Source organism: Giraffa tippelskirchi, chromosome 6 (assembly GCF_054371585.1).
Source record: "Giraffa tippelskirchi isolate mGirTip1 chromosome 6, T2T-mGirTip1v1.2.pri, whole genome shotgun sequence".
NCBI classification, from domain to species: domain Eukaryota; kingdom Metazoa; phylum Chordata; class Mammalia; order Artiodactyla; family Giraffidae; genus Giraffa; species Giraffa tippelskirchi.
The window spans coordinates 97,815,476-97,835,618 of NC_137280.1; the positions used below are offsets into that span (position 1 = coordinate 97,815,476).

General features: G+C 38.3%; 1 protein-coding gene across 22 annotated transcripts in view; it reads left to right on the top strand.

Moving 5' to 3' along the window:
- KIF3A (kinesin family member 3A) overlaps nucleotides 1-20,143 on the top strand; it is a 118,571-nt gene that overhangs the window by 24,274 nt on the left and 74,154 nt on the right. The gene's annotated exons all lie outside the window — the stretch shown is intronic.

A 20,143-nucleotide genomic window follows, 5' to 3' on the forward strand; every position in this document is an offset into this window, starting at 1 on the left:
AAACTGTTCCATCTCAAAGGTGCTTTATGTTGCCCTTTTATAATCACATCTACCTCTCTGGTGACCATGCCCCTCTGTCCCCATCCCTAACCCCTGATAACCCTAATCTGTTTTCCAGTTCTACGGTTTTGTCATTTCAAAAGTGTAATGTAAATGTAAATATATAATATGTAACTTTTTGGAATGGGCTTTTGTGACTTTGCATGACTCCCTAGAGATTCATCCAACTTGTTGCATGTATCAATTACTCATTCCTTTTTATGTCTGAGTAATATTGCATGGTGTATTTAACCATTCACCTGCTACATACAGTTTGGGGCTGTTATGAGTAAAGCTGCTATGAACATCCACGCAAACATACGTTGTCATTCTCTGGTGTGAATGCCCAAGAGTACTCCAGAATTTAAAGTCAGAAGTTGTTTTTTTAAAAATTTAATTAATTAATTTTTGGCTGTGCTAGCTCTTTGTTACTGTGCATGGACTTTCTCTAATTGTGGCAAGTGAGGGCTGCTCTCTAGTTACTGTGTGTGGGGTTCTCATTGTGGTGGCTTCTCTTGTTGCAGAGGACGGGTTCTGGGCTGCATGGGCTTCAGTAGTTGCGGCACATGGGCTTAGTTGCTCTGTTGCATGTGGACCTGGACTAGGGATCAAACCGATGTCCCCTGCACTGGCAGGGGGACTCTTTACCAAGTTTTTACAGTGTCAGAAATGTAGGTATTAATACTAATTATGAATGTTGTCACAAATGTTTGTGTTTTTAATCTTTCTTTTACTTGAAGGAAAAACCAGACTTTCTGATTGAGAAACTCTAGTTTGTATACTTTTGGGTAATATATTGGCACTACTTTAATCCTACATCTTAGAAAAGGGGAATGTGAGATTATATGCATAACTCTCAGGTAATCACAAAAATTGTGGATTGGTTCATTATAGCTGATTCACATTCAATACTTTTTCTTTTTTTCCTCAAACTGCAAACTTTTATTTTGTGTTGGGGTATAGCCAATTAACAATGTTGTGGTAGCTTCAGGTGAACAGCGAAGGGACTGAGACTCCATTCTCCCTCAAATCATTATTTTTTTAATTGAGATGTAATTTACATAGCGTAATATTCGTCCTTTTAAAGTGTACAATTTAGTGATTCTTTGTATATTCAGAAAGTTACGCAACCATCACTACTATCTAGTTCTAGGATATTTTCATTATTCCTGAAGGAAACTCCATGCGCATTAGATGTCACTCTCCATTCCCCTTCTCCCTCCTGGTAACCAGTAATTTACTTTCTGTCTCTATGAATTTGCCTGTTCTGAACATTTCATTTAAATGAAGTCATATAGTTGTGGTCTTTTGTGTCTGGCTTCTTTCACTTTTTATGATGTTTTCAAGATCCATTCATGTTTTAGCATGAATCAGTATTTCATTTTTCCTTTTAACATTTTGTAAGTTTTTGTGTGAATACAAGCATACCTTACTTTATAGTGATTCACTTTATTATATTTGTAGATACTGTTTTGTTTTTTTTTTTAAACAAATGAAGGTTTGTGGCAACCCTGCATGGAACAAGTGTGTTCAGCTCCGTATTTCCAACAGTATTTTGCTTAATTAATTCATGTATCTGTGTCACATTTTGGTAATTCTTGCAGTATTTTAAACTTTCCATCAACAAAAAGATTATGACTGGCTGAAGGCTCAGATGATGGTTAACATTTCTTTTAGCAATAAAGTATTTTTAAATTAAGGTACAAACATGTTTTAAACATAATGCTATTGTACATTTATAGTCTATGGATGGTATAGTGTAAACATAACTTTTATATCTACTGAGGAAACAAAAATTCATAGTACTCTTAATTGTGGTAGTCTGGAACTGAACCTTCAGAATCTTTGAACTGTATATTTTTAAAGTTCTCTTGATTATATATCAATGAATGCAGTCATTAGATAATGTGGTAATTCTACTTTTAGGTACTGCTAGACTGTTTCCCACAGTGGCTGTACCATTTTACATTCCTATCAGTAATGTATCAGTATCAGTAATGTATGAGTATCAGTAATGTATCAGTTTTTCCATATCCTTATCGATAGTTGTTATTGTCATTTATTACAGCCATTTTAGTGGGTATAAAGTGTTATCTCATTTGTGGAGTCCAGTTTTTCCATATCCTCATCAACACTTGTCATTTTTTATAGCGATTTTAGTGAGTAGAAAGTGGTATCTCATTTGTGAGCTTGATTTCCTTTTCCCTGATGGCCAATAACATTGAACATCTTTTTACATCATCTGTGTGTCTTCTTTGGAGAAACTTCAGTTCAGATCCATTGTTCATTTTTAATTGGGTCTTTATTTTTTTGTTATTAAATATTAATAATTTTTGATATGGAGCTTCCCTGGTGACTCAGTAACAAAGAATCCACCTGCCAATGCAGGAGGTGTGGGTTCGATTCTTGGGTCAGGAAGATCCCTTGGAGCAGGAAATGGCAACCCACCCCAGTATTGTTGCCTGGGAATTCCCATGGATAGAGGAGCCTGGAGGGCCATGGTCTGTAGGGTTGCAAAAGAGTTGGATACGTTCAGTTCAGTTCAATTTAGTCGCTCAGTCGTGTCCGACTCTGCTACCCCATGAACTGCAGCACACCAGGTCTCCCTGTCCATCACCAACTCCCGGAGTCCACCCAAACCCATGTCCATTGAGTCGGTGTTGCCATCCCACCATCTCATCCTCTGTCAGCCCCTTCTCCTGCCCTCAATCTTTGCCAGCATCAGGGTCTTTTCCAATGAGTCAGCTCTTTGCATCAGGTGGCCAAAGTATTAGAGTTTCAGCTTCAACATAGTTCTTCCAATGAACACCCAGGACTGATCTCCTTTAGGATGGACTGGTTGGATCTCCTTGCAGTCCAAGGGACTCTCAAGAGTCTTCTCCAACACCACACTTCAAAAGGATCAATTCTTTGGCACTCAGCTTTCTTTATAGTCCAACTCTCACATCCATACATGACCACTGGAAAAACCATAGCCTTGACTAGACAGACCTTTGTTGGCAAAGTGATGTCTCTGCTTTTTAATATGCTATGTAGGTTGGTCATAACTTTCCTTCCAAGGAGTAAGCGTCTTTTAGTTTCATGGCTGCAATTACTATCTGCAGTGATTTTGGAGCCCAGAAAAATAGTCTGACACTGTTTCCCCATCTATTTTCCATGAAGTGATGGGACCGGATGCCATGATCTTAGTTTTCTGAATGTTGAGCTTTAAGCCAACTTTTTCACTTTCCTCTTTCATTTTCATCAAGAGGCCCTCTAGTTCTTCTTCACTTTCTGGCATAAGGGTGGTGTCATCTGCATATCTGAGGTTATTGATATTTTTCCTGGCAATCTTGATTCCAGCTTGTGCTTCCTCCAGCCCAGCATTTCTCATGATGTACTCTGCATATAAGTTAAATAAACAAGGTGACAATATACAGCCTTGACATACGCCTTTTCCTATTTGGAACCAGTCTGTTGTTCCATGTCCAGTTCTAACTGTTGCTTCCTGACCTGCATACAGATTTCTCAAGAGGCAGGTCAGGTGGTCTGATATTCCCGTCTCTTTCAGAATTTTCCACGGTTTATTGTGAGCCACCCAGTCAAAGGGTTTGGCATAGTCAATGAAGCAGAAATAGATGTTTTTCTGGAACTTGCTTGCTTTTTTGATGATCCAGTGGATGTTGGCAATTTGATCTCGGGTTCCTCTGCCTTTTCTAAAACCAGCTTGAACATCTGGAAGTTCGACTTAGTGACTAAACAACAATTCTTTATAGATTCTAAATGCAAACTTGTTAACAGATAATAGGAATTTACAAAAATATTCTCTTATGGATTGTCTTTTTACTTTTTTGACGGTGTCCTTTTGGAGCATGCTGTTGCTAAGTCGCTTCAGTCGTGTCGTACTCTGTGCGACCCCATAGACGGCAGCCCACCAGACTCCCCCGTCCCCGGGATTCTCCAGGCAAGAACACTGGAGTGGGTTACCATTTCCTTCTCCAATGCATGAAAGTGAAAAGTGAAAATGACGTCGCTCAGTCGTGTCTGACTCTTAGCGACCCCATGAACTGCAGCCCTCCAGGCTCCTCCATCCATTGGATTCTCCAGGCAAGAGTATTGGAGTGGGGTGCTATCGCCTTCTCTGTTTTGGAGCATAAAAGTTTAAAGTTTTGATCACATTTGCTTTATCTACATTTAGTTTTATTTCTTGTATTTTTTGGCGTTGTACCTAAGAAATCGTTGCTTCATCCAAGGTCACAAAGATTTATGCCTTTGTTTTCTTCCTAAGAGTTTTATAGTTTTAGCTTTTATATTTAGGTCTTCGGTTCGTTTTGAGTTAATTTTTTATATACCTTGTGAGTTAGAGGACCAACTTCACTCGTGCATACAGATATCCGGTTGTCTCAGCACCCTTTTTATTTTTGTTGTAACTGCGCGGCATGTGGGATCTTAGCTCCTCAGTCAGGAATCGAACCCACGCCGCCTGAGGTGGAAGTGCAGAATCTTGAGCACTGGGCTGCCAGGGAAGTCCTTCAGCACCATTTATTGAAAAGACTCTTCCCCCTTATTGTACTTTGCTTTTTTTTTTTTAACTGAGCAGTGGATTGTGACAGTCTTTCCATATAAGTAAAGAGAAATGAATGCTTCTTCATTCTTTTTTTGTCTTTGTCTTTTTTTTTTTCCTTTCTGCCTCATAGTATCCTTAGTATGGACATAACTTTAGTTTGCTTAGCCACCCTGCTATTGATGAACAGTTGGGTTGTTTAAAATCTTTTACTCTTACAAACAGTTCTGTAATAAATAACCTTGTAATTACACCATTTCATACATGTGCAGGCTTGTCTGAGGATAAATCCTGAAACAGGATTGCTGAATTGAGTGGTAGATGACTAGTAATTATTGCCAAATATATTAAGATTTTGGTGTATGAGACAAAAGGTTAGCCTTTAAAATATTAATATTGGAATTTTGATTGGAATTGTATTGTCAATAAAATAATTAGAGAATAATGTGTGTAGAATAACAGTAGAATAGAATATAGAATTGTGGTAGCCTCCATTGTAGAACAGTGTAGAATACACTGAGAATAACAGTAGAATAATAGAATAATTATTATTAAGAAGCTTTTATAATGCAGCAGTAGGCATTTAGTGTAGTAAATGGTGGTAATAGTACATATTTTATTTCATTTAACCTTTCAGCAGTTCAATTTTGTTAATGTAAAAAAATGAAACCTAGAGGAATTTCCTAACTTGCTTGTGTAAGGTAAATGGATTAAGAATTAAATGGTGATTTCTGAGGTTTTAACATCTTAGCTTGAATATTGGCTCTGATCTCTTAAGCAGGTTACTTACCCTCTATGAGCCTTAGGTTTGCCACATGAACATGGAAATAGTATCTACTTCATAGGATTATTGCCAAAGATAACAAATTAATACAAAATTTTAAGATTATTGCTTGACACATAATAAAGTATTTAATAAATTTTAGCTTTAAAAAAATTTACTATATGACCTGAACTTTTGGAGCAATATGTTACAGGCTTAGGTGTTAATATTATTTGAATTTGTTGGACCTTAATGAAGACTTAATCCATAATGATAATGTGTAGACAACAAATATAGAGATAAGTTTCTTTTTTCTTGTCATCTTTGGTTTTGATGGGTCCCTTAATTCTGTGCTTTTTACCTTTTAAAAGTTGATTATTTGTACAGATCATTAGAATAAAAACCATTTGGAAAGAACATTTCCATTTTTATAATAGTAATTATAGATCAGATTTCTCAGAAACAGTCTTGTCAGTGGTTCTCAAGCACATTAGACCCAGTGCTCCTTTTTTATAACATATATTTTGTAATGCCCCTTTGATTATCCTGAAATAAAATTCATAGATGATAAAATCTATCAACACACATAATTTTATTTTATCTTTTTAATTTATTTATTTTTATTTGTTTTGCCATACATTGACATGAATCCACCATGGGTGTACATGTTTTCCCCTTCCAGAACCCCCCTTCCACCTCACTCCCTGTCCCATCCCTCTGGGTCATCCCGGTGCACAAGCCCCAAGCACCCTGTATCATGCATTGAACCTGGACTGGCGATTCGTTTCACATATGATAATTTACATGCTTCCATGCCATTCTCCCATATCATCCCGCCCTCGCCCTCTCCCATAGAGTCCATAATACTGTTCTATTTATCTGTGTCTCTTTTGATGTCTCGCATACAGGGTTATCTTTACCGATTGACTAAATACTATATATATGTGTTAGTATACTGTATTGGTGTTTTTCTTTCTGGCTTACTTCACTCTGTATAATAGGCTCCAGTTTCATCCACCTCATTAGAACTGATTTGAATGTATTCTTTTTAATGGCTGAGTAATATTCCATTGTGTATATGTACCACAGCTTCCTTATCCATTCGTCTGCTGATGGGCATCTAGGTTGCTTCCATGTCCTGGCTATTATAAACAGTGCTGTGATGAACATTGGGGTACACGTGTCTCTTTCAATTCTGGTTTCCTCAGTGTGTATGCCTAGCAGTGGGATTGCTGGGTCATATGGCAGTTCTATTCCCAGTTTTTTAAGGAATCTCCACACTGTTCTCCATAGTGGCTGTACTAGTTTGCATTCCCACCAACAGTGTAAGAGGGTTCGCTTTTCTCCACACCCTCTCCAGCATTTATTTACTGCTTGTAGACTTTTGGATAGCAGCCATTCTGACTGGTGTGAAATGGTACCTCATTGTGGTTTTGATTTGCATTTCTCTAATAATGAGTGATGTTGAGCATCTTTTCATGTGTTTGTTAGCCATCTGTATGTCTTCTTTAGAGAAGTGTCTGTTTAGTTCTTTGGCCCACTTTTTGATTGGGTCGTTTATTTTTCTGGAATTGAGCTGCAGAAGTTGCTTGTATATTTTTGAGATTAATTGTTTGTCCGTTGCTTCGTTTGCTATTATTTTCTCCCATTCTGAAGGCTGTCTTTTCACCTTGCTTATAGTTTCCTTTGTTGTGCAAAAGCTTTTAAGTTTAATTAGGTCCCATTTGTTTATTTTTGTTTTTATTTCCAATATTCTGGGAGGTGGGTCATAGAGGATCCTGCTGTGGTTTATGTTGGAGAGTGTTTTGCCTATGTTTTCCTCAAGGAGTTTTATAGTTTCTGGTCTTATGTTTAGATCTTTAATCCATTTTGAGTTTATTTTTGTGTATGGTGTTAGAAAGTGTTCTAGTTTCATTCTTTTACAAGTGGTTGACCAGTTTTCCCAGCACCACTTGTTAAAGAGATTGTCTTTTCTCCATTGTATATTCTTGCCTCCTTTGTCAAAGATAAGGTGTCCATAGGTGCGTGGATGTATCTCTGGGCTTTCTATTTTGTCCCATTGATCTATATTTCTGTCCTTGTGCCAGTACCATACTGTCTTGATGACTGTGGCTTTGTAGTATAGCCTGAAGTCAGGCAGGTTGATTCCTCCAGTTCCATTCTTCTTTCTCAAGATTGCTTTGGCTATTCAAGGTTTTTTGTATTTCCATACAAATTGTGAAATTATTTGTTCTAGTTCTCTGAAGAATACCGTTGGAAGCTTGATAGGAATTGCATTGAATCTATAGATTGCTTTGGGTAGTATACTCATTTTCACTACATTGATTCTTCCGATCCATGAACATGGTATATTTCTCCATCTATTTGTGTCCTCTTTGATTTCTTTCACTAGTGTTTTATAGTTTTCTATATATAGGTCTTTTGTTTCTTTAGGTAGATATATTCCTAAGTATTTTATTCTTTTCATTGTGATGATGAATGGAATTGTTTCCTTAATTTCTCTCTCTGTTTTCTCTTTGTTAGTGTATAGGAATGCAAGGGATTTCTGTGTGTTAATTTTATATCCTGAAACTTGACTATATTCGTTGATTAGCTCTAGTAATTTTCTGGTGGAGTCTTTAGGGTTTTCTATGTAGAGGATCATGTCATCTGCAAACAGTGAGAGTTTTACTTCTTCTTTTCCAATCTGGATTCCTTTTATTTCTTTTTCTGCTCTGATTGCTGTGGCCAAAACTTCCAAAACTATGTTGATTAGTAGTGGTGAGAGTGGGCACCCTTGTCTTGTACCTGATTTTAGGGGAAATGCTTTCAGTTTTTCCCCATTTAGGATAATGTTTGCTGTGGGTTTGTCATATATAGCTTTTATTATGTTGAGGTATGTTCCTTCTATTCCTGCTTTTTGGAGGGTTTTTATCATAAATGGATGTTGAATTTTGTCAAAGGCTTTCTCTGCATCTATTGAAATAATATAATAATCATATTTTTATTTTTCAATTTGTTTATGTGGTGTATTACATTGATTGATTTGCGGATATTGAAGAATCCTTGCATCCCTGGGATAAAGCCCACTTGGTCATGATGTATGATCTTTTTAATATGTTGTTGGATTCTGTTTGCTAGGATTTTATTAAGGATTTTTGCACCTATGTTCATCAATGATATTGGCCTGTAGTTTTCTTTTTTTTGTAGCATCTTTGTCAGGTTTTGATATTCGGGTGATGGTGGCCTCATAGAATGAGTTTGGAAGTTTACCTTCCTCTGCAATTTTCTGGAAGAGTTTGAGTAGGATAGGTGTTAGCTCTTCTCTAAATTTTTGGTAGAATTCAGCTGTGGATCCATCTGGTCCTGGGCTTTTGTTTGCTGGAAGATTTCTGATTACAGTTTCAATTTCTGTGCTTGTGATGGGTCTGTTGAAATTTTCTATTTCTTCATGGTTCACTTTTGGGAAGTTGTACTTTTCTAAGAATTTATCCATTTCTTCCAAGTTGTCCAATTTATTTGCATATAGTTGCTGATAATAGCCTCTTATGATCCTTTGTATTTCTGAATCAACACACATAATTTTAAAGATATCAGTGTACTGTCCAATTATAATATGAAAGAGAATAATATTACTTTTAAGAAGTACTGGTATTTCAATATATAATATAAATGCTTACATGTAATCATACTCAATGACGTATATAAATAGAGGCATATTTAAATCATTATGACTGCAATACCCACAAATGCAGACGGTTACAAGTATGTTGAATTGGTAATCTAAACATGTTGTTTGGTGTTACTTAATGACATGGTCCTTTACAATAGTATCTAGCTCTTGGTAGAGTTCTGAGGAAAATAAAGTAGTTCTTTCCTTGGTTTTCCTGCATTCCTATAGTATTATTACCATGGGAAAGCACTTTGTCTGTATATGTAAAGTAGAGTTAGGATCTAAATTCAGATAATTAAATCAATAAGTTGTTTTTTTCACCCATGTGAATATCTGGTAGGACATTCAAAGTTGCATGGGACCATTCATGATTGTGACCGTCCCACCTACTTCAGGGTGTTTAGTATCCCAGTCTCCTGCCTACAGATACTAATGGTGTCCTTAACTGAAGCAGAAACTCCCCTCAAGTTTCTAAAACAGTCTGGTCAGGGGAGTAGCTGCCTTCATTGAGATCCATTGTTTTGGTGTCACAAGCTATTTGTTATACAAATTAAATTTCTTTGTTTTTATGATAAAATTTCTTTGCTAGGATTACCATCCAATTTTTAAGAGCTTTCATAAACAAATAGTAGTCACAGACAGTAATACATAACACTCACATTCACGTGCCTCACTTCTAGATGAACTTGCCAGCTCTGACTCAGACTCATGACTGAATTTAAACTGTTAGTTTCTATGAGTGTCTAGACCACATTTAAGTTACCAGGACTCTAACAAAGGTAAAGACCAGGGTCCTCTAATGAGGATCAGTGTCAGGGGTGTCTCTGAGAACGATTAATCCTTTCATTTCCTTTCTCGCCTTTTGGTGGGATCTCCTCCCAAACCAGGACCAGGATCCCCTAACAAGGGTCGAAACCAGAGAGGAAACAGAATTCACACTCATGTATTGAGACTCCCAGGATAAAAGTCAAGTTCATTTTGATGCAATAGCATAAAAACCTTTACATAAGGAATTTTATCCCATTTTCTTTCCCTTTTAAAAACAGTTCTAGTTGAATGTAGGTGTTACAGTCTAAAGACAATTGAGGAGTCATTGTTCATCAGAGCCTAAAGAATATTGAGGCCATGTTGTGTTACAGTTAAATATCATTGTCTTTCTTTTCATCGGAGTACAGCTTAAGATCTTCCAAGTTTGCAAAATACACCTTAGGGAACTACAAGATGGAACATAGCTCTCATTACCCATTATTCTTTCACATGAGTGATGTTACCAGAAACGGAATAGCAGATCAGTATCTGGAGTCTTCTTAGGGTCACAGTTACTTGGCATGAGAATGGGGGTGCAGATGAGCCTTGCTCTAACAGGGAGTTTCTCGATTATTGCTCAGGCAGTGCTGGACAACGAAGGGACTCTCTGATCTGGAATTAAAGTGGTACTGTGCTCAAAACCAGATGACAGAGTCCTACACCTCCCTGCCTCCCAAAAGTAAAATTCCAGTCAAGGCAACCCACTAGGGAAGAATGCCCTGGACATGAGAGGTTGCATCACTTACTAGAGATCTCTTACAGACCAGGACCAGAACCTTGTTTCCTTTACCAGGGAATTGAAAACACCATGGGTCAGTGATGCCATTAGTGGTAAGAACTTGGGGTGTCCCTGAGACAGAAGTGCTCAGGCACCTGCTGAACAAGATCTGAGTGCCACTGTCAGTCGGGGGCTGATGTACAGTGGATGAGATGCCTCTCAAGATGGCTGTCCCTTCGTGGTCACTAAAATTGGTACTGAATCAAACTTAGGTCTGCTTGCCCATCACACAGCAAGGCCAATCTATTGACAGGGGTTTGTGTTGAGGGAAGAGTACAGTGTTTTATTGCATGGTGCCAAGCAAGGAGAACGAGCAGCTCATGCTCAAAAGGCATAAACTCCCTAATGACTGTTTTTCAGGGAAGGTTTTTTTTTTTTTTAATTTGGCTGCCTGGGGTCCTAGTTGTGGCATGTGGGATCTTCATTGCAGCGCACAGACTCTCTAGTTGCTGAGCTTGGGCTTAGCTGCCCTGCGGCATGTGGGATCTTAGTTCCCTTACCAGGGATCAAACTCGTGCCACCTGCACTGCAGGGCATATTCATAACCACTGGACCACCAGGGAAGTCCTTCAGGAAAGGGTTTTTAAAGGCAACATTTGTGTTGAGGGTTGCAGGGTGTTTGACTTCGTTCTGATTGGTTGGTAGTAAGTTAACAGGGTGATGTTTTAGGAATCTTAATCATTAACCTCCTGGTTTAGTCCAGTCTGGGGTCTAGTGCTTATGGTCAGCATGTAGTCATCATCCTCAAGCTGGGCAGGGGTCTTAGTTTCTGCAGAACAGTTCTAAGATATGCATGAGATTGTTGAACATATTCCTCGATGAGGAGCTAGGACTCTGATTATAGATGAACTGTTGTTTCAACTACAAAGAGCAATTGCTTGACTTTTTCTTTAATTTTGTATTCCTTCTCTTCCTTAATTAGTGACTGCTTGACTCAGCTGTTTGGAATTCAGAAAAGGCCTAGCAGACTACATCCTTTTCCTACAAACAAGAAACAGGGAATGTGGAGTGGCTTTTGTACATGGGAGGGTCCTGCAGGGTCCTGTCTTTTTTTTTTTTTTTTTTTTAACTTTTCTATTTTATATTGGAGTGTGGTTGATTTACAGTGTTGTGTTAGTTCCAGTGTACGGCAAAGTAATTCAGTTGTACATGTACATGTATCTATTCTTTTTCAAATTATCTTTCCATTTAGCTCATTACAGAATGTTGAGTAGAGCTCCCTGGGTCCTTGTTGGTTATCTGTTTTAAATACATTAGTGTGTATGTGTCAGTCTGAAACATTTAATTTATCCTTTCCACCCCCCCCACCCCCCAACCTTTCCACATAAACCATAAGTTTGTTTCTGAAGTCTGAGAGAGTCTTTCTGTTTTGTAAATACATTCATTTGTACCTTTTTTTTTTTTTTTTTTAAATATTCTGCATGTAAGCAAATATATTTGTCTTTCTCTGACTTACTCAACTTAGTATGATAATCTCTGGGTTCATCCATGTTGCTGCAAATGGCGTTTCATTTTTTTTAACGGCTGAATAATTTTCCATTGTACAAGTATACAACAGCTTGGTTGCTTCCATGTTTTGGCTGTTGTAAAAGTGCTGCAGTGAACAATGGAGTGCGTGTATCTTTTCAAGTTAAGTTTGTCTCTGGGGTTTATGCCCAGGAGTGGGACTGCTGGATCATATGGTAGGGTTTTGTGTGTGTGTGTGTGTGTTTACTTATTTGGCTGTGCTGGGTCTTTATTTCTGTGTGCGGGCTTTCTCTAGTTGCAGTGAGCAGGGGTTACTCTCTCGTTGCAGTAGGCAGGCTTCTCACTGCAATGTTTTGTCTTTTGGAGCATGGGCTCTAGGGTACATGGACTTCATTAGTTGTGGCGCTCAGGCCTAGTTGCCCCACAGCATATGGATTCTTCCCAGACCAGGGCTCAAACCTGTGTCCCCTCTGGGAGGTGGATTCTCAACCACTGGACCACCAAGAAGTCCCATATAGTAGTTCTGTATTAGTTCTTTAAGGAATCTCCATACTGTTCTGCATAGTGGCTGTACCAATTTACTTTCCCGCTAACGGTGTAGAAGGGGGTTGCCTTTCCTCCATGCCCTCTCCAGCATTTGTTATTTGTAGACTTTTTGATGATGGCCATTCTGAGGATGTGAGGTGATATCTCATTGTAGTTTTGATTTGCATTTCTTTAATGTTGGGTATCTTTTCATATACCTCTTGGCCATCTGTGTGTCTTCTTTGGAAAAATATCTATTTAGGCCTTCTGCCCTTTTTTTTATTGGATTGCTAATTTTTTTGTTATTGAGCTGCATGAGCTGTTTGTATATCTTGGAGGTTAATGCCTTGTTGGTGACATACTTTGTAAACATCTTCTCCCTTTCAGTGGATAGTCTGTTTCGTTTATGGTTTCCTTTGCTATGCAAAAGCCTTTAAATTTAACTAGGTTCCATTTGTTTGTTTTTGTTTACATTTTCATTACTCTGGGAGGTGGATTGAGAAAGATCTCTCTGTGATTTATGTCAGAGTGTTCTGCCTAGTTTTCCTCTAAGAGTTTTAAAATATTTAGCCTTAACATTTAGGTCTTTAATCCATTTGGGGTTTATATTTTTGTGTATAGTGATAGGGATTGTTCTAATATCATTTATTTAATGTAGTTGTCCAGTTTTCCCAACATCACTTATTGAAGACACTGTCTTTTCCCCATTGTATATTTCTGCCTCTTTTGTTGTAGATTTCGTGACCATAGGTACATGGGTTTGGTGTGTTCATGTTTTCTATTTCTTCCTGGTTTGGTCTTGGAAGATTGTACCTTTCTAAGAATTTATCCACTTCTTCCAGGTTGTCCCATTTTGTTGGCATATAGTTGCTTGTAGTAGTCTCTTATGATCCTTTGTATTTCTGTGGTGTCCATTGTAACTGATCCTTTCACTTCTAATTTTACTGATTTGAGCTCTCTTTTTCTTGATGAGCCCAGGTAAAGGTTTATCAATTTTGTTTACCTTCTCAAAGAACCAGCTTTTAGTTTTATTGATCTATTCTATTGTTATCCTTGTCTCTGTTTCATTTACTTCTGCTCTGATCTTTATAATTTCTTTCCTTCTACTGACTTTAGGTTTTGTTTTTTCTTCTTTCTCTAATTGCTTTAGGTGCAAGATTAGGTTGTTTATTTGAGATTTTTCTTGTTTCCTGAGGTAAGATTGTATTGCTGTAAACTTCCCTATTAGAACTGCTTTCATTTCATGCCATAGCTTTTGGATATTCTTGCTTTCATGTTCATTTGTCTCTAGGTATTTTTTGATTTCCTCTGGTTTCTTCAGTGATCCATTGGTTGTTTAGTAGCATATTGTTTAGCCTCCAAGTATTTGTGTTTTTTACATTTTTTTTTTCTTGTATTGATTTCTAATCTCATAGCATTGTAGTCAGAAAGATGCCTAATATGATTTCAATTTTGTTAAATTTACTGAGGCTTTCTTTGTGACCCATTATGTGATCAATTCCTAGAAAATGTTCCATGTACACTTGAGAAGAATGTATATTCTGCTGCTTTTGGATGAAATGCCCTATAAAAATCAGTTGTCTATCTGTTCCAGTGTCATCTAAGGCCTATTTTTCCTTATTGATTTTCTGCCTGGATGATTTATCCATTGTTGAAAGTAGAGTGTTTAGTTCAGTTCAGTTCAGTTGCTCAGTCATGTCCGACTCTTTGCGACCCCATGAATTGCAGCATGCCAGGCCTCTCTCTCCATCACCAGCTCCCGGAGTCTACCCAAACCCATGTCCATCGAGTCGGTGATGCCATCCAACCATCTCATCCTCTGTTGTCCCCTTCTCCTCCCGCCCCCAATCCTACCCAGCATTAGGGTCTTTTCCAATGAGTCAACCCTTCGCATGAGGTGGCCAAAGTATTGGAGTTTCAGCCTCAACATCAGACCTTCCAATGAACACCCAGGACTGATCTCTTTTAGGATGGATTGATTGGATCTCCTTGCAGTCCAAGGGACTCTCAAGAGTCTTCTCCAACACCACAGTTCAAAAGCATCAATTCTTCAGCGCTCGGCTTTCTTCACCATCCAACTCTCACATCCATACATGACCACTGGAAAAACCATAGCCTTGACTAGACGGACTTTTGTTGGCAAAGTAATGTCTCTGCTTTTAAATATGCTATCTAGGTTGGCCATAACCTTCCTTCCAAGGAGTAAGCGTCTTTTAATTTCATGGCTGCAGTCACCATCAGCAGTGATTCTGGAGCCCAAAAAAATAAAGTCTGACACTGTTTCCACTGTTTCCCCATCTATTTCCCATGAAGTGATGGGACCAGATGCCATGATCTTAGTTTTCTGAACGTTGAGCTTTAAGCCAACTTTTTCACTCTCCTCTTTCACCTTCATCAAGAGGCTCTTTAGTTCTTCTTCACTTTCTGCCATAAGGGTGGTGTCATCCGCATATCTGAGGTTATTGATATTTCTCCCGGCAATCTTGATTCCAGCTTGTGTTTCTTCCAGCCCAGCGTTTCTCATGATGTACTCTGCATATAAGTTAAATAAGCAGGGTGACAATATACAGCCTTGACGTACTCCTTTTCCTATTTGGAACCAGTCTGTTGTTCCATGTCCAGTTCTAACTGTTGCTTCCTGATCTGCATACAGGTTTCTCAAGAGACAGGTCAGATGGTCTGGTATTCCCATCTCTTTCAGAATTTTCCACAGTTTATTGTGATCCACACAGTCAAAGGCTTTGGCATAGTCAATAAAGCAGAAATAGATGTTTTTCTGGAACTCTCTTGCTCTTTCGATGATCCAGCGGATATTGACAATTTGATCTCTGGTTCCTCTGCCTTTTCTAAAACCAGCTGGAACATCTGGAAGTTCACGGTTCATGTATTGCTGAAGCCTGGCTTGGAGAATTTTGAGCATTACTTTACTAGCATGTGAGATGAGTGCAATTGTGCGGTAGTTTGAGCATTCTTTGGCATTGCCTTTCTTTGGGATTGGGATGAAAACTGACCTTTTCCAGTCCTGTGGCCACTGCTGAGTTTTCCAAACTTGCTGGCCTATCGAGTGCAGCACTTTCACAGCATCACCTTTGAGGATTTGAAATAGCTCAACTGGAATTCCATCACTTCCACTAGCTTTATTCGTAGTGATGCTTTCTAAGGCCCACTTGACTTCACATTCCAGGATGTCTGGCTCTACGTGAGTGATTCACAATTACTGTGTTACTGTCAGTTTCTCCTGGTTTTAGCATTTGCCTTATATATTGAGGTACTTCTGTGTTGGGTGCATATATATTTATAATTGTTATATATTCTTCTTGGATTGATCCCTTAATCATTATGTTAGTGTCTGTCTTTGTTTCTTGTAACAGTGTTTAAATTCTGTTTTGTCTGATATGAGTATTGCTACTCCAGCTTTCTTTTGATTTCCATTAGCATGGAATACCTTTTTCCACCTCATCACTTTTAGTCTGTATGTGTCCCTAGATCTCAAATGGATCTGTTGTAGACAACATATATGTAGGTTTTGTTTTTGTATACATTCAGCCAGTCCATATGTTTTGGTTGGAGTATTTAAATCCATTTACATTTAAGGTAATTATTGGTATGTATGTTCACTGTGTTGGATTTGTTTTTGTAGGTCTTTTTGCTCCCCTTCTTTTATTCACTCTTTTTTTTGTGATTTAATGATTAATTTTAGTGTTGTGTTTGGAATCCTTTTTCATTTTTGTGTGTATATCTATTGTAGGCTTTTGATTTGCTGTTACCATGAGGTTTTGATATAGTAGTTTATACAAAGAGATTGATTTAACTTGCTGGTCCTTTCCAGTACCCTGCTTTTATGCTCTCTTCTTCTTAACGATTATGATATCATATTTGTGTGTGGGTATTTCCTACCTTTACTGTGTGTTTGCCTTTCCTGGTGAGTGCTTCCATTTGTAAGTTTCTTTTTTTCTATTTGTGTCCTTTTCCACCTAGGGATTTTCCTTGAGCATTTGTTGCACAGCTGGTCTGCCAGTGCTGAATTCTGTTAGGTTTTGCTTGTCTAGTAAGCTTTTGATTTCTCCATCAAATCTGAACAAGAGTCTTGCTGGGTAGAGTATTCTTGGTTGTAGGTTCTTCCCTTTCATCTCTTTAAATATATTTTGCCACTCCCTTCTGGCCTGCAGAGTCTCTGATGAAAAACCAGCTGATTGTCTTATGGAGATTCCCTTGTATGTTATGTGTTGCTTATTTCTTGTTGCTTTTAATATTTCTCTTTGTCTTTATTGTTTGTCAGTTTGATTACTGTTTTGTTTTGGCACGTTCCTTCTTCACTTTACCCTGCATGGGGCTTTCTGTACTTCTTGGACTTGGGTGACTGTTTCCTTTCCCATGTTAGGGGAATTTTCAGTTGTTACCTCTTCAAATATTTCTTCAGGTCCTTCTAGAACCCCTGATGCAAATGGCAGTGTGTTTAATGTTGTCCCAGAGGTGTCTGATACTGTTATCATTTCTTTTCTTTTTTTTCTGTTTTCTGTTCCACAGCAGTGATTTCCAGTATTCTGTTTTCCAGCTTACTTACCTGTTTTTCTATCTCATTTACTCTGCTGCTGATTCCTTCTATTGTGTTTTTCATTTCAGTTGTTGTGTTGTTCATCTCGGTTTTTTAGATCTTCTAGCTCTTTCTAAACATTTCCTGTATCTTTTTGGTCTATGCCTGTATTATTTTTTGAAATGTTGGATCATCTTTACTCTCATTACTCTGAATTCTTTTTCAGTTAGAGTGCCTATCTCCATTTCACTTAGTTGTTTTGCTATACTTTTATCTTGTTTCTTTGTCTGGGACATACTCTCCTGCCGTCTCATTTTGCCTGCCTTTATGTGATTGCTGTTTCCATTCCACCAGCTGCAGGGTTATAGTTACTATTGCTTCTGCTATCTGCCCACTGGTGGATGAGGCTGATCTAAGAGGCTTGTGCAGACTTCCTGGTGGGAGGGACTGTTTCTTGCCCACTGGAGGGTAGAGATGGACCATGTACCTCTGGTGGACAGTGCTGTGTCAAAGGGTGTGTTTAACAGGCAGCTGTAGTAAGATTTTATGCAGTCTGTCTGCTGATGGGTGAGGCTGTGTTACTGCCCTGTTGGTCATTTGGCCTGAGGTGTCCCAGCACAGGGACCTACTGGCTGTTGGGTGGGTTTGGGTCTTGTGAGAAAATGATGGCCTCCAGGAGGGCTCACATCAGTGAGTACTTCCCAGAACTATTGCTGCTAGTGTCTTTTCCACACAGTAATCCATAGTGGCCCCCTGGCTACCTAGGAGATTCTCTAAGACCAGCAGGTAGGTCTGGCCCAGGCTTCTATAAGGTCACTGCTTTTTCCCCTGGATACTGTTCTGCATGAGACCTTGTGTGTGCCCTCCAAGAGTAGAGTTTCTCTTTCCCCTAGTCCTGTGCTCTGTGGGCCTCTCCTCCCAATGCCAGACCCCAGGATGAGGAGCCTGATATGGGGCTCAGAACTTTCACTCTTGTGGGAAGACCTCTGTGATGTAATTATTTCCCAGTTTGTGTGTTGCCCACCTGGCGCATATGGGATTTGATTTTATTGTGATTGCACCCCTTCTATGTCTTGTGGCTTCTCCTTTGTCTTTGAATATAGGATATCTGTTTTGGTAAGTTTCAGTGTTTTTTTTTTTGTTGTTGATGGTGGTGGTTCACCAGTTAGTTGTGACTTTGGTGTTTTCTTAATATGGTGTGAGCTCACATCCTTCTGCTCCACCATCTTGTCTCAGGGTCCTGCTTTATTTCAGAATCATATTCAATTTTTTCACCTTTCATATATAATTTATATATGCTTAGTAATTGAATATAGAATTAATAGCTTGTGATTGGAAATGACCTTAGACTTTGCAGACTGATGCCAGTTTGAAGAATATTTCCCGTCTGCAGTAAGATAAGCATAGAAAGTAAAAGTACATGATTAAAAACTTTCATTGCAATTGGACATTTTCATGACATCCAAGTGCATGATTTTTTTCCAGAGATACCACTTTTCCACATTAGAAATATGCACATTATTTTTTAACATAGATTTTTCTGAGCATTGATATAGACCAGTAATATTCAAATGAAGATTTAAAGCATTTTAACACTTGAATGAAACCAGACCTTATGTGGAAGCCCAATCTATAAAATACATGAAAGTAAAGTTGTCTTTAGAATTTGTCTGGGTCTGAAAAACCCCATACTCACACTGTGGCCCCCTCATTGCCACCACTAGGCCATCTAGGGCTTGTCAGAGCACAGTCTGAAACCCACTGCTTTATGGAGACCAACACATTTATTTACTGCTACTAAAATTAGGAATTAACATATATCCCATGACAGAGAAAAGGCAGTTTTTGTAATGTATAAATATATCTTATAAAAAACTCCCAAATGCTAGTTTGATTTAAAATCAACACCTAGAATTCAGAGTATTTGCTTTTGTGACTTTGTCTCTGATATTGTTTTTTAAACTTTTGTCATCTTTGTCTGTGAGGTCTTACTACCTGTGGAAATGGCTTGCCCCACTGGCAGCCACAGACCTCTACCTCAGTTTCGCTTTATTCTGTTGATTTTTGGAGGTGACTTCTAGTCCATGCAAAATGAATTTTATATTTCTATGTATATTTTACAATTAGTATTAAAATACTACATGTATTTTAGATACACATATCCTAAATACAACCTTCAAGTTGGGTCAAAGTTCTCATAAGGTTACTCACAGAAAGATAATATTTTTACATGGATACCATAGATCTGATTATTTCACTCACCTGTGTGAAATACTCTAGTGGTTTCAAATCGCTGTTAAGATAAAGACCAATAATTAGAGAAGAGCAAATCAAAACTACAGTGAGGTATCACCTCACAGCAGTCAGAATGGCCATCATTAAAGAGTTTGTAAATGCTGGAGATGGTGTGCAGAAAAGGGAGCCCTCCTGCACTGTTGGGCATGTAAATTGGTGCAGCCACTATGAAAAACTGTGGAGATTCCTCAGAAAACTAAAAGTAGAGTTGCCAAGTTACTCAGCAATTCCATTCCTGTGTATATATCCAGTCAGAACTCTAATTTGAAAATATACATGCTCCCTTACCTCTTCTGAACAGTCTCTCAGAGCCATCTGAGAGGCTGTCTCTCGGGCTTAAATCTTCAGTATGTCCACTGAATAAAAACACAGTTCTTGACTTTAGGTTGTGCATATTTTTTAAGTGGACACTAATTTCTTGGTGAAGCAGAGAAGGATATGGATAGAGGGTCCAAGTCAGAATATAAACAGCAGCACTATTTATAGTAGCCAACACATGGAAGCAAGCTAAATGTTCATTGACAGATGAATGGATAAAGAAAATGTGGTGTATATGTGCAATGGAATACTACTCAGTCATTAAAAGGAATGAAATAATGCCATTTACAGCAGCATGGATGAACCTTGAGATTATCAGACTTTAAGTGAAGCAAGTCAGACAAGTACCACAATGTTGGCTTTTTGTAGAATCTAAGATATAGCTCAAAATTAACTTATTTGTGAGACAGAAACAGACTCAC